We start from the raw sequence: 10,669 nt of genomic DNA, 5'->3' as shown, positions 1-10,669 counted from the left end.
TGTATATACCAACTGCCTTTCCTTTTCAACTTAATATACATTATAAGTAACTGCCTTCTTCCTTTATTTAGACCTGACAACAATATTAATTGCAGCTTGTTCTGCTATTGCAGCAGTTATTTCATTATTGGAGTAGCTGTTACTGTGTCAGAAAAAAAGTAAGTAGACGGCTATAACAATTAAAAATCAAAAAATGTCATTTGAAAACTATTGTCATTTATTATAGATATATCACCAAAACTTCCTGGCCTGGCCGCTGATTCCCCCCCCCTGCACATATCTAGCCAACAAAGGGGTATAAGGATGGGCCATCATTCCTATTAAAATGTGAATTTCAGCTCTTAAATGAGAACTAACAACAAAGAAAGTAAGCTAGAAATGTTGTTACATTATGTTTTGGGCTTCTTTACCAGCCCAAGGCAAACCACAGCCCTTTAGCAGTAAAGATCGGTGTCTCTGAATTATGCCCCAGTAGCTCCCCATCTTCTTTTCTGCTGATTCACTGCACATGCTCTATGCTGGATGTCACTTACTGAGCTTCGGGACCAACTCATAATATACAGTACACATAGAATATAAATGTCACAATATAAAGACCGATTAGTAATTAATACAGATAATTACTACATGGCAGCACAGAAACCAGTGCAACTAGTATGGAATTTAATAATTCAGCCTGTAGCATCAGCTTATATTACAATCCAAACCTCATTTTCTGCTAGATAATTTGCAACGACCCCTAAGCTTAGCTTCCTCAACAGCCTGCTCAGAGGCCCACTGAGCATGTGAGTGTCGCAGACACTTTCCAAGATGTGACCCCCTGTGGACCAAGTTTTGATGTCCTGGATCATTGTTGAAACTTTAGGCTGTGCATTAAGTGCGGTATATACAGTGCGGCATTTTTAGCCATATTCATTTTTAGGTTTAGTCTCCTTGTAAAACTACCAGAAGTGGCTTTTTCTACCCCTGTTAACCTAGTGGATGCTGCTACTTGAGGCAAGGAAATTCAACTTGCCCCATGGCAACAGTGTCCCTGAGCACTTACTACTACAATAATATAGCAAATGAAATGTGAAAACAAAAAGGTCAGGGGATGAGACAGGAGATATTGAAGACCCTACAATGTAAAGGTTATAAACATTCTTGCAAAAAGTGACTATGGTTATGCTATACACAGTCCTCAAAACAGCATAACAATGCACCTTCCTCAGGAGCCACTCCCCTCTGTTGTAAACTTCCTGTACCAGAGGATAGATTTATATAAGCGTGTTTTTGAAAAGCTAGTTTTTAAAATTACAGGTTCTTTCGCTAGCACCTTTTTCTACTCGTCAAGCTTTTATTTGATTATGTTTGATGGCCTGCACCAAAGTTAAAGTTGGGTTCTTGAAAGTCACGTGAAGAAGTTTGAACCAATGTTAAAAAATTTTAAAAAATGGTTGTTAATTTGAATTACATCCATTGAGACACAATAGAGTGTGTGACATGTGTCTGATTTCCTTGTGACTTTGTACTCAACAACCCCCTACAATTGCAGTTGAATCCAATTCTTTTTGCACAATGAACTAAACCCTGATATTCTACATTGAACAAGCTCAGTTAATGAATTAAAATGAGATGTAATACTTGTCAGTGAGCGGAATCAGTTTGTTTGCCTCTGCTTTTTGACCATAATTCATTTTATTTGTGACTAATGGAGAAAAAAGCGCCCAGTAGGGATATACAACTCTAAACCAAACATAGAAATTTCAAAGCGCCAACAGTTGCAGAGAAAAGGGAGGAAAAACAAAGAGTCCCATGTTTATCATGGTGATGAAACAATGGTCTATTGTCATTTGTTAAGAGACACTTCTGGTTTGGCCAGTCCAGAGCAAATGTGGATGTGTACCAGCCATTTCAAGGCCCTATGGGTGAACCTCCTCCTGTTCCACCACTTAACCCTTTAAGTGCCACAGAACGTAGAATCTACGTTCTGTGGGAAAAGTAACTTGAAATGCCACAGAACGTAGATTCTACGTTCTGCAGCACTTCCGTGTTCTGGAGCGGAGGAGCGGCTGTTAGAGCCGCTCGCTCCGTTCCGCATCGATCCCCTGCCCCTAGGCAACGAGCAGAGCAGGGGATCGAGTGGCCCCTGGGGCGCGATCGCCCAGGGGCCCAAAACAGCAGCAGGCACGTGTAACTTACGTGTCCTGCTGCTGCAGCCTACACGCCGCTGGATATCTCCGCCCCCACAGCACAGGCACACAGAGGACGTCGCAGATGTCTTCCTGAGGCCCTTCCAGATCGCCTGCAACAGTCTCCAGCGATTTTTTCAGGTTAGTGCAACAATTACACACACAAACACACCAACACACACTTATTACAGTAATACACACTTAGATTCACACTTACACACACTTACACATACATTTTTGGGGATTGGGGGGGTCACTTACACTCACTGCACTTACACACATGTGCACACGCACACACGCGCACATAACATGTAATTTACCATTTGTACACACGCACATGCACATACATGGCATTGTGGCTTTTTTTTTTTTTTCTTATCGCATCGTTTCTTTTTTTGGCTGAAAAAATGTTTATTGCCATTACGAATAGCGTATTCGCTAACCGTACTGTGCAATATCTTTTTTATGTTATTTCGGTGATTATATTGCAATTTGGGTATTTTGGTGCATTTTTAGCCATTTTATTGAATTTTTAGCCATTTTATTGCATTTTCAGCTCTGCGTATGTTGTGTTCACTTGTTTCTAGCCGTATAACCTGTTTGGCCCAGCTAAAATATTCAAACTGTGATTCTGACGGCCGATAACACTAGTCTGGAAAAAAAACATTGATTTTTGTGGTTTTATTGGATTTTTTTGCATTTCACTCTTTACTGCCTTATTTTGTTTTGCCTTGTAAATTTATTTACTATATATCCATTTGGGGGTCTCTGTGCGCCAACATAGTTGGTTATATCTATGCATATTGGGCATCAAAGTGTTCAGTAGACCCCTGGCGTTCATATTTAGGATGTTTTATGCTGATACGTTACGAAAATGTGGGGCATATAATGGGGTAAAATTCAAGCTTTGTGACGATTTTCAGAAATTTCATAAAAAACCGTTATGTTCAGCATTGCTTTGCAGTTTGGCAGTTTACAGTAGAAACATTTATTTACCCCATATTGTATTCGTCAGAATGTGTACTTTCTGAAATATATGGTTTTCTGGGGTCTCTGTACTGTTAGGGGGGGGGTCTAATGTCGCATAATACACACACCAGTGCTCAAATTGAAGCAGCCAGCGCGGTCAGCCGTGAAAATGTATATACACTATTGTCATTTGGGGGTCTCTGTGCGCCACAATAGTTTGGTATATCTATGCATATTGGGCATCAAAGTGTTCAGTAGACCCCTGGCGTTCATATTTAGGATGTTTATGCTGATAAGTTACGAAATGTGTGGCATATAATGGGGTAGAATTCAAGCTTTGTGACGATTTTCAGAAATTTGATAAAAACCGTTATGTTCAGCATTGCTTTGCAGTTTGGCAGTTTGCAGTAGAAACACTTATTTACCCATATTGGATTCGTCAGAATGTTACTTTCTGAAAATATATGGTTTTCTGGGTCTCTGTACTGTTAGGGGGGTCTAATGTTGCATAATACACACACCAGGTGCTTATATTGCAGCAGCCAGCGCGTCAGCCGTGAAAATGTATATACACTATTGTCATTTGGGGGTCTCTGTACGCCACATAGTTTGCTATATCTATGCATACTGGGCATCAAAGTGTTCAGTAGACCCCTGGCGTTCATATTTAGGATGTTTTATGCTGATACGTTACGAAATGTGGGGCATATAATGGGGTAGAATTCAAGCTTTGTGACGATTTTCAGAAATTTGATAAAAACCGTTATGTTCAGCATTGCTTTGCAGTTTGGCAGTTTGCAGTAGAAACACTTATTTACCCATATTGGATTCATCAGAATGTGTACTTTCTGAAAATATATGGTTTTCTGGGGTCTCTGTACTGTTAGGGGGGTCTAATGTTGCATAATACACACTCCAGGTGCTCATATTGCAGCAGCCAGAGCGTCAGCCGTGAAAATGTATATACACTATTGTCATTTGGGGGTATCTGTGCGCCACATAGTTTGGTATATCTATGCATATTGGCATCAAAGTGTTCAGTAGACCCCTGGCGTTCATATTTAGGATGTTTTATGCTGATAAGTTACGAAATGTTGGGGCATATAATGGGGTAAAATTCAAGCTTTGTGACGATTTTCAGAAATTTGATAAAAACCGTTACGTTCAGCATTGCTTTGCAGTTTGGCAGTTTGCAGTAGAAACACTTATTTACCCATATTGGATTCGTCAGAATGTGTACTTTCTGAAAATATATGGTTTTCTGGGGTCTCTGTTACTGTTAGGGGGTCTAATGTCGCATAATACACACTCCAGGTGCTCATATTGCAGCAGCCAGAGCGTCAGCCGTGAAAATGTATATACACTATTGTCATTTGGGGTCTCTGTGCGCCACATAGTTTGGTATATCTATGCATATTGGGCATCAAAGTGTTCAGTAGACCCCTGGCGTCATATTTAGGATGTTTTATGCTGATACGTTACGAAATGTGTGGCATATAATGGGGTAAAATTCAAGCTTTGTGACGATTTTCCGAAATTTGATAAAAACGTTATGTTCAGCATTGCTTTGCAGTTTGGCAGTTTGCAGTAGAAACACTTATTTACCCATATTGGATTCGTCAGAATGTGTTACTTTCTGAAAATATATGGTTTTCTGGGGTCTCTGTACTGTTAGGTGGGCTAATGTCGCATTAATACACACACCGGGTGGTTATATTACAGCAGCCAGCGCAGTCAGCCGTGAAAATGTCTATACATATTGTCATTTGGGGTCTCTGTGCGCCACATAGTTGGTATATCTATGCACATTGGGTATCAAACTGTTTAGTAGACCCATATGTTTATATTTAGGATGCTTTTGCGGGTAATGATACATGGACAATACGATGCTGGAAAGTTGAAGCTTTGAGGCAATTTCCAGATATTTCACCAAAACCGACAACTTTGGGAAAGGCCTTGCGACTCAGTAGTTTGGAGCAATAAGGCATGGGTACCCATTTTAGATTCTGTTAGAATGTTGTACTTTCCAAAAATGTATGGGTTTGGGGGTAAACATATATTTCTGTGTTTTTACCCCACAAAAATGCAGTCAATGTGTTGATTTTCATTAGCTGAAGTTACCCACGGGACTGTTTGTATGCGCTAACTTCATTTTTGGGGCCTCTAAATGCCAGATACTTTGGTAAACCTATGAACAATGGCCACCAAACTGTTCGGAGGAACCCTGGCAATCATATTTAGGGTGCTTTTCTTGGTGCATAACGATACATGGGTGATATGGTGCTGAGAAGTTGAAGCTTTGAGGAAATTTTCAGATATTTCACCAAAACCGACAATTGTGGAAAGCCTTGCGACTCAGTAGTTTGGAGCAGAAAGGCATGGGTACCCATTTAGATTCTGTAGAATGTGTACTTTCCAAAAATATATGGGTTTTGGGGGGTAAACATATATTTCTGTTTTTTACCCCACAAAAATGCAGTCAATTTGTTGATCTTTCATTAGCTGAAGTTACCCACGGGACTGTTTGTATGCGCTAACTTCATTTTGGGGCCTCTAAATGCCAGATACTTTGGTAAACTTATGAACAATGGCCACCAAAATGTTCAGAGGAACCCTGGCAATCATATTTAGGGTGCTTTTTCTTAGTACGTAATGACACATGGGTGATATGGTGCTGGGAAGTTGAAGCTTTGAGGCAATTTTCAGATATCTCACCAAAACCGACAATTGTGGGAAAAGCCTTGCGACTCAATAGTTTGGAGCAGAAAGGCATGGGTACCCATTTTAGATTCTGTAGAATGTGTACTTTCCAAAAATATATGGGTTTTGGGGGGTAAACATATATTTCTGTTTTTTACCCCACAAAAATGCAGTCAATTTGTTGATCTTTCATTAGCTGAAGTTACCCACGGGACTGTTTGTATGCGCTAACTTCATTTTGGGGCCTCTAAATGCCAGATACTTTGGTAAACTTATGAACAGTGACCACCAAAATGTTCAGAGGAACCCTGGCAATCATATTTAGGGTGCTTTTTCTTAGTACGTAATGATACATGGGCGATATGGTGCTGGGAAGTTGAAGCTTTGAGGAAATTTTCAGATATTTTACCAAAACCGACAATTGTGGGAAAGCCTTGCGGACTCAGTAGTTTGGAGCAGAAAGGCATGGGTACCCATTTTAGATTCAGTAGAATGTGTACTTTCCAAAAATATATGGGTTTGGGGGTAAACATATATTTCTGTGTTTTTACCCCACAAAAAATGCAGTCAATGTGTTGATTTCTCAGTAGCTGAAGTAAAGTCCTGAACAATTTGGATGTGCTAACTACATATTGGTGTCTCTAAATGCCAGATACTTTGGTAAACCTATGCATAATGGGTATCAAATTGTTCAGTGGACCCCTGGCAATCATATTTCAGGTGCTTTTTCTTGGTACCTAATATAGTTTGGGATATGCGGAGCAGCAAAATAAAACCTTTGAAATGATTTTTCAGAATTTTGAATTTTTTGTTGAAAAACCGCTATGTTCAGACAAGCTTTTATGTTTGGTAGTTGGGAGTAGAGAGACATAGTTACCCATTTTGTAATCGGCAGAATGTGTACTTTTCAAAAATGTATGGTTTTCTGGGGTAAACCTACGGTTTCAGGATTTTTTGCCTTGGAATCTAAAGCATGCCGTTTTTCTGCCTTAGTGCTTTCAAAATTCGGTAATATACTGCCGGGAGTTTTTGCTGTACAGAAATCCTAAATCTCCCTAAAACTATACATATCTGGTATTGGCACGTTCGAGAGACATAAGGCTTTCCAAATCAGTTGGATTTTCATCCGTAAAATGAAATATTTTTCTGGTATAAATTGATATACGATGAAAAATGGTAATTTTTCATTTTTTTTTGGTATTTAGCACTATAAATTTTTTTGCACAGGTGGAAATACATGAAAACTCAGGCAGATTTAGAAAGCTCAGTTTCTACCGAAAAAAACAATGTATAGTTTTCCTAGGTAAACTATAGGTTTCCCCTCAGAAAATGCCCCTAAAGTGAGAGAGCACAAAATGTTTCAAAAACGGCTGGCATTTCGCGTAACCAAAATGTGAAATTCTGCTGGCACTTATCGTATCAACAAAGATAAAGGTAATGAGGATCCACTTGCCTCTTCCAAGAGACTTGAATTTTACTCTTTTAATAAATCAGGGTTAAATGAACCTATAGGACACGAAGACACAAGTCTTGATATGGTAAATGGACAGAAAAATGGACCTGTGCCAATGGCATGATAGAGATACGATTAGTTATGGATGTCAGGGCTACAGGGGAGCAAACGAGCAGTATCTGCTTTAAAGGAGGTTCACTTGTAAACAGCATGATTTGTCAGCAATGTCAGTTCCTGTGAGCCACTATCAACACTACTGACCATTTGACAGTAAATAAAGATCAATAGAAAGTTAATTATAATGCAGTATAATAATTGTAATATTTTCAGTACGTTTCATGTTTTCCATATCATGCTTTAGTGAAAGCTTATGTGGCAGTTGTTGTTTGTTACAACTCTTCTTTGTGTCTTTTTTTTGTTTTGTTTTATTTACTTGCCACTGTTTTTTCTTAAAGGAACAGTAACACCAAAAAATTTAAATGAGTAGTGTTGCCCTGTATTGGTACAACTGATCTTTTTGCTTCAGAAACACTACTATATTTCATATAAACAAGCTGCTTGTGTAGCAATGACAGATATTGAAAAAAGGCTATATGGCACAGGTTAAATAGTGGATTACAGATATACATTGTGTTCTACAGAGCTTATCTGCTGTGTAACCTGAGCCTTTTCTCCTTTGAATGGCTGCCCCCATTGCTACACAGCAGCTTATTTATATAAACAAAAGTAGTGTTTCTGAAGCAAACACAGCAATATTATCAGTGCATGGTAACACTGCATTATATTTTTATTACTTTAAAACATAATTTTTTTTGATGTTACTGTTCCTTTAATTTAGCAGAACATCCAAGACTCAGCAACAAGTATGTGGTGTTAGGACTTTTATTTGTTATACAGGTATGGGACCTGTTATCCAGAATGCTCGGGACCTGGGGTCTTCCGGATAACGGATCTTTCCGTAATTTGGGTCTTCATGCCTTAAGTCTACTAGAAATTCATTTAAACATGAAATAAACCCAATAGGTTGGTTTTGCTTCCAATAAGGATTAAGTATATCTTAGTTGGGATCAAGTAGAAGCTACTGTTGTATTATTACAGAGAAAAAGGAAATCATTTTTAAAAATTTGGATTATTTGGATAAAATGTAGTCTTTGGGAGACAGCCATTCCGTAATTCGGAGCTTTCTGGATATCGGGTTTCCGGATAAGGGATCCTATACCTGTAGTTCTATAAATACTGTTTAACAGTAGGAAAAGGATTCTTTATTCCTTTGAAGCCCCAAAAAAATAGCTTGTTAATGTTTTTTAAATTGTTTATCCTGGAATAACTAGCAGGACATACATACTGTAAGAGGGGATTTCTTGTTTAAACATAGTTTGGAGCACTCATACAGGAGTAATCTAAATTAAAGCCTTGCAGGGTATCACTGAAGAAATGAGAGACTTTGCTTTTTGTGCCAAAATTTACCAAGTGAATTTGCACCAAAGCTAACGTGTTGTAACTAAATGTTACTGAGCTCCACAGCAAATTAATTTTTTTTATCCAGAGATTGTCCAGTTTTAGCAATATATTTTGAAATTGCACATTATTTGGGCATCATGGGGCCCCTATACCTCCTGGGCCCCCCAGCAGCCGCAGGGTCTGCTTCCTCTGTAGTAATACCCCTGGACTGTTCCTTATGTGAACAGAAGAGAAGGCTACTGCTCTCATAGGGGCTGATTTTCAGCTTGTGCATTTCAGCAGCCTGATTTCAGCCCCTCATGTGGCACTTGCTTAAGTGTTAAAGAATGAATGCCATTATTTTACAGCATTAAAATGACTGTATGGACATTTAGGGGCAGATTTATCAAGGGTCGAGTTGAAAATTCAAATTTCGAGTTTATTTTAGTGTAAGTCGACTAGGGAATAGTCCAAATTCGATTCGAGTTTAAAAAAAAACGACATTAGAATTTTGAAATTTATCAACTGCAGCACATCTGTGTTACATAGAGTCGACTTATGGCACCTGTTACATTCAGCGCCGGATTTAGTGGAAGGGTGGCCCCAGGCTGCATAGTCCTAGCACCCGCATACCCCCCTCCGGTGCGAGTGCACATGCCCAGCGGAGTTCACGGCAGCCGTCTTATTTTCATCGGTAATCTTCGGAATGAGACTTGCGTATCGGCAAATGCGCAGTTGGAGCAATTTTATGTTCCGCGACAACTGCACATGCGCCAAAACTCACTAAAATTGCCAAATAGTAAAGGCTAAGGTTAAAAATGTCCTGGGTGGATTTTCTGGCAGATTAAAAGGTACACACCCATATCTGAATTGTGGACACTGTAATTGTACCATTCCAGGGAGAAATATAACTCATCTTTTGAAAGGTTCCAAACGTTTAAAACGTGGGTGTTTTACTTGTGACAACTCTAATGCCATATGCCACATTAAATGCGGGTGTGGGTTAGCCTATGTAGGGCAGACAAGTAGACCCATAAAGATATGTCTGAATGAACATAAATCTACTATCCATAATTACCAAGCACCCAAGGAAGAAGATAGAATAAAAAGGCACCAGGGCCAGGAACAGTAACAGAAAAGACACTACTCTGGCTATTTATTTCTTTCAAAAGTCATAGGGTGCCTCAATTATGTTGGCATATACTGGAAAAAAATTGGAATAAAAACGGACAGGATAAGAAAAAAAACTTTAATACAATGTAAGTCTCTTTGGATTTGGGTTCTTCAAATCAAGGTCTCTGGTGGCCTAAATGAGGAGTTCAACTTGACATGTTATTTGTAACTGTATTGTGAATGTTTTGTACTAATTCCACTTACTTTTTTTACAGAGTTGAATATTGAATTGAATATACCAGCGACACATTCTCCACCTCCCAACTAGCAGGGTGAAAGCAGGTTTTTTACATGTATGATTTGGTAGCAGGATCATAGCCATTTATTACACTTCAACTGTTACTTCGCTATGTTGCTTGGATATTTTTGTTGTCATTTGAGGCTTACAAACTAATATGGACTTTGGACTCTTCATCAGTGAAGGAGCTCGTTATATACCCCCCTTTGCTAAAGGGTACCCCCTCCACTGATGAGAATAGATACTACACTTGATCTTGGCCAAAAGGCAGAGAAGCAATAGAAATCGGTACACCCAAAAGATCCAACCTAAGCACATGAAAATGAATGTGGTCTATACTGTCCATTGTAGTGAAGAGTGCTCAGATATATACATTGGGGAGACAAAACAACCATTCAGTAAGAGAATGGCCCAACATAGGACGGCAAACTCCCCAGGACAATACTCAGTAGTCGATCTATATCTAAAGTAAAAGGGACACTCCTTAGAGGACAAATTTTAGACCAAGATGGTTTGAAAGATATA

The 10,669-nt window shown here is 39.1% G+C and overlaps 1 pseudogene; it reads right to left on the bottom strand.

Annotated features, from left to right (window-relative positions):
- Positions 1–10,283: 10,283 nt before the first annotated feature.
- On the bottom strand, positions 10,284–10,424 carry LOC121400826 (annotated as a pseudogene).
- Between the last annotated feature and the right edge of the window lie 245 nt (positions 10,425–10,669).

This window comes from Xenopus laevis, chromosome 2S, assembly GCF_017654675.1.
Source record: "Xenopus laevis strain J_2021 chromosome 2S, Xenopus_laevis_v10.1, whole genome shotgun sequence".
Classification (NCBI taxonomy): domain Eukaryota; kingdom Metazoa; phylum Chordata; class Amphibia; order Anura; family Pipidae; genus Xenopus; species Xenopus laevis.
Note: the sequence above shows the minus strand (reverse complement) of the source record. Positions and strands in the feature narration are given on the sequence as shown.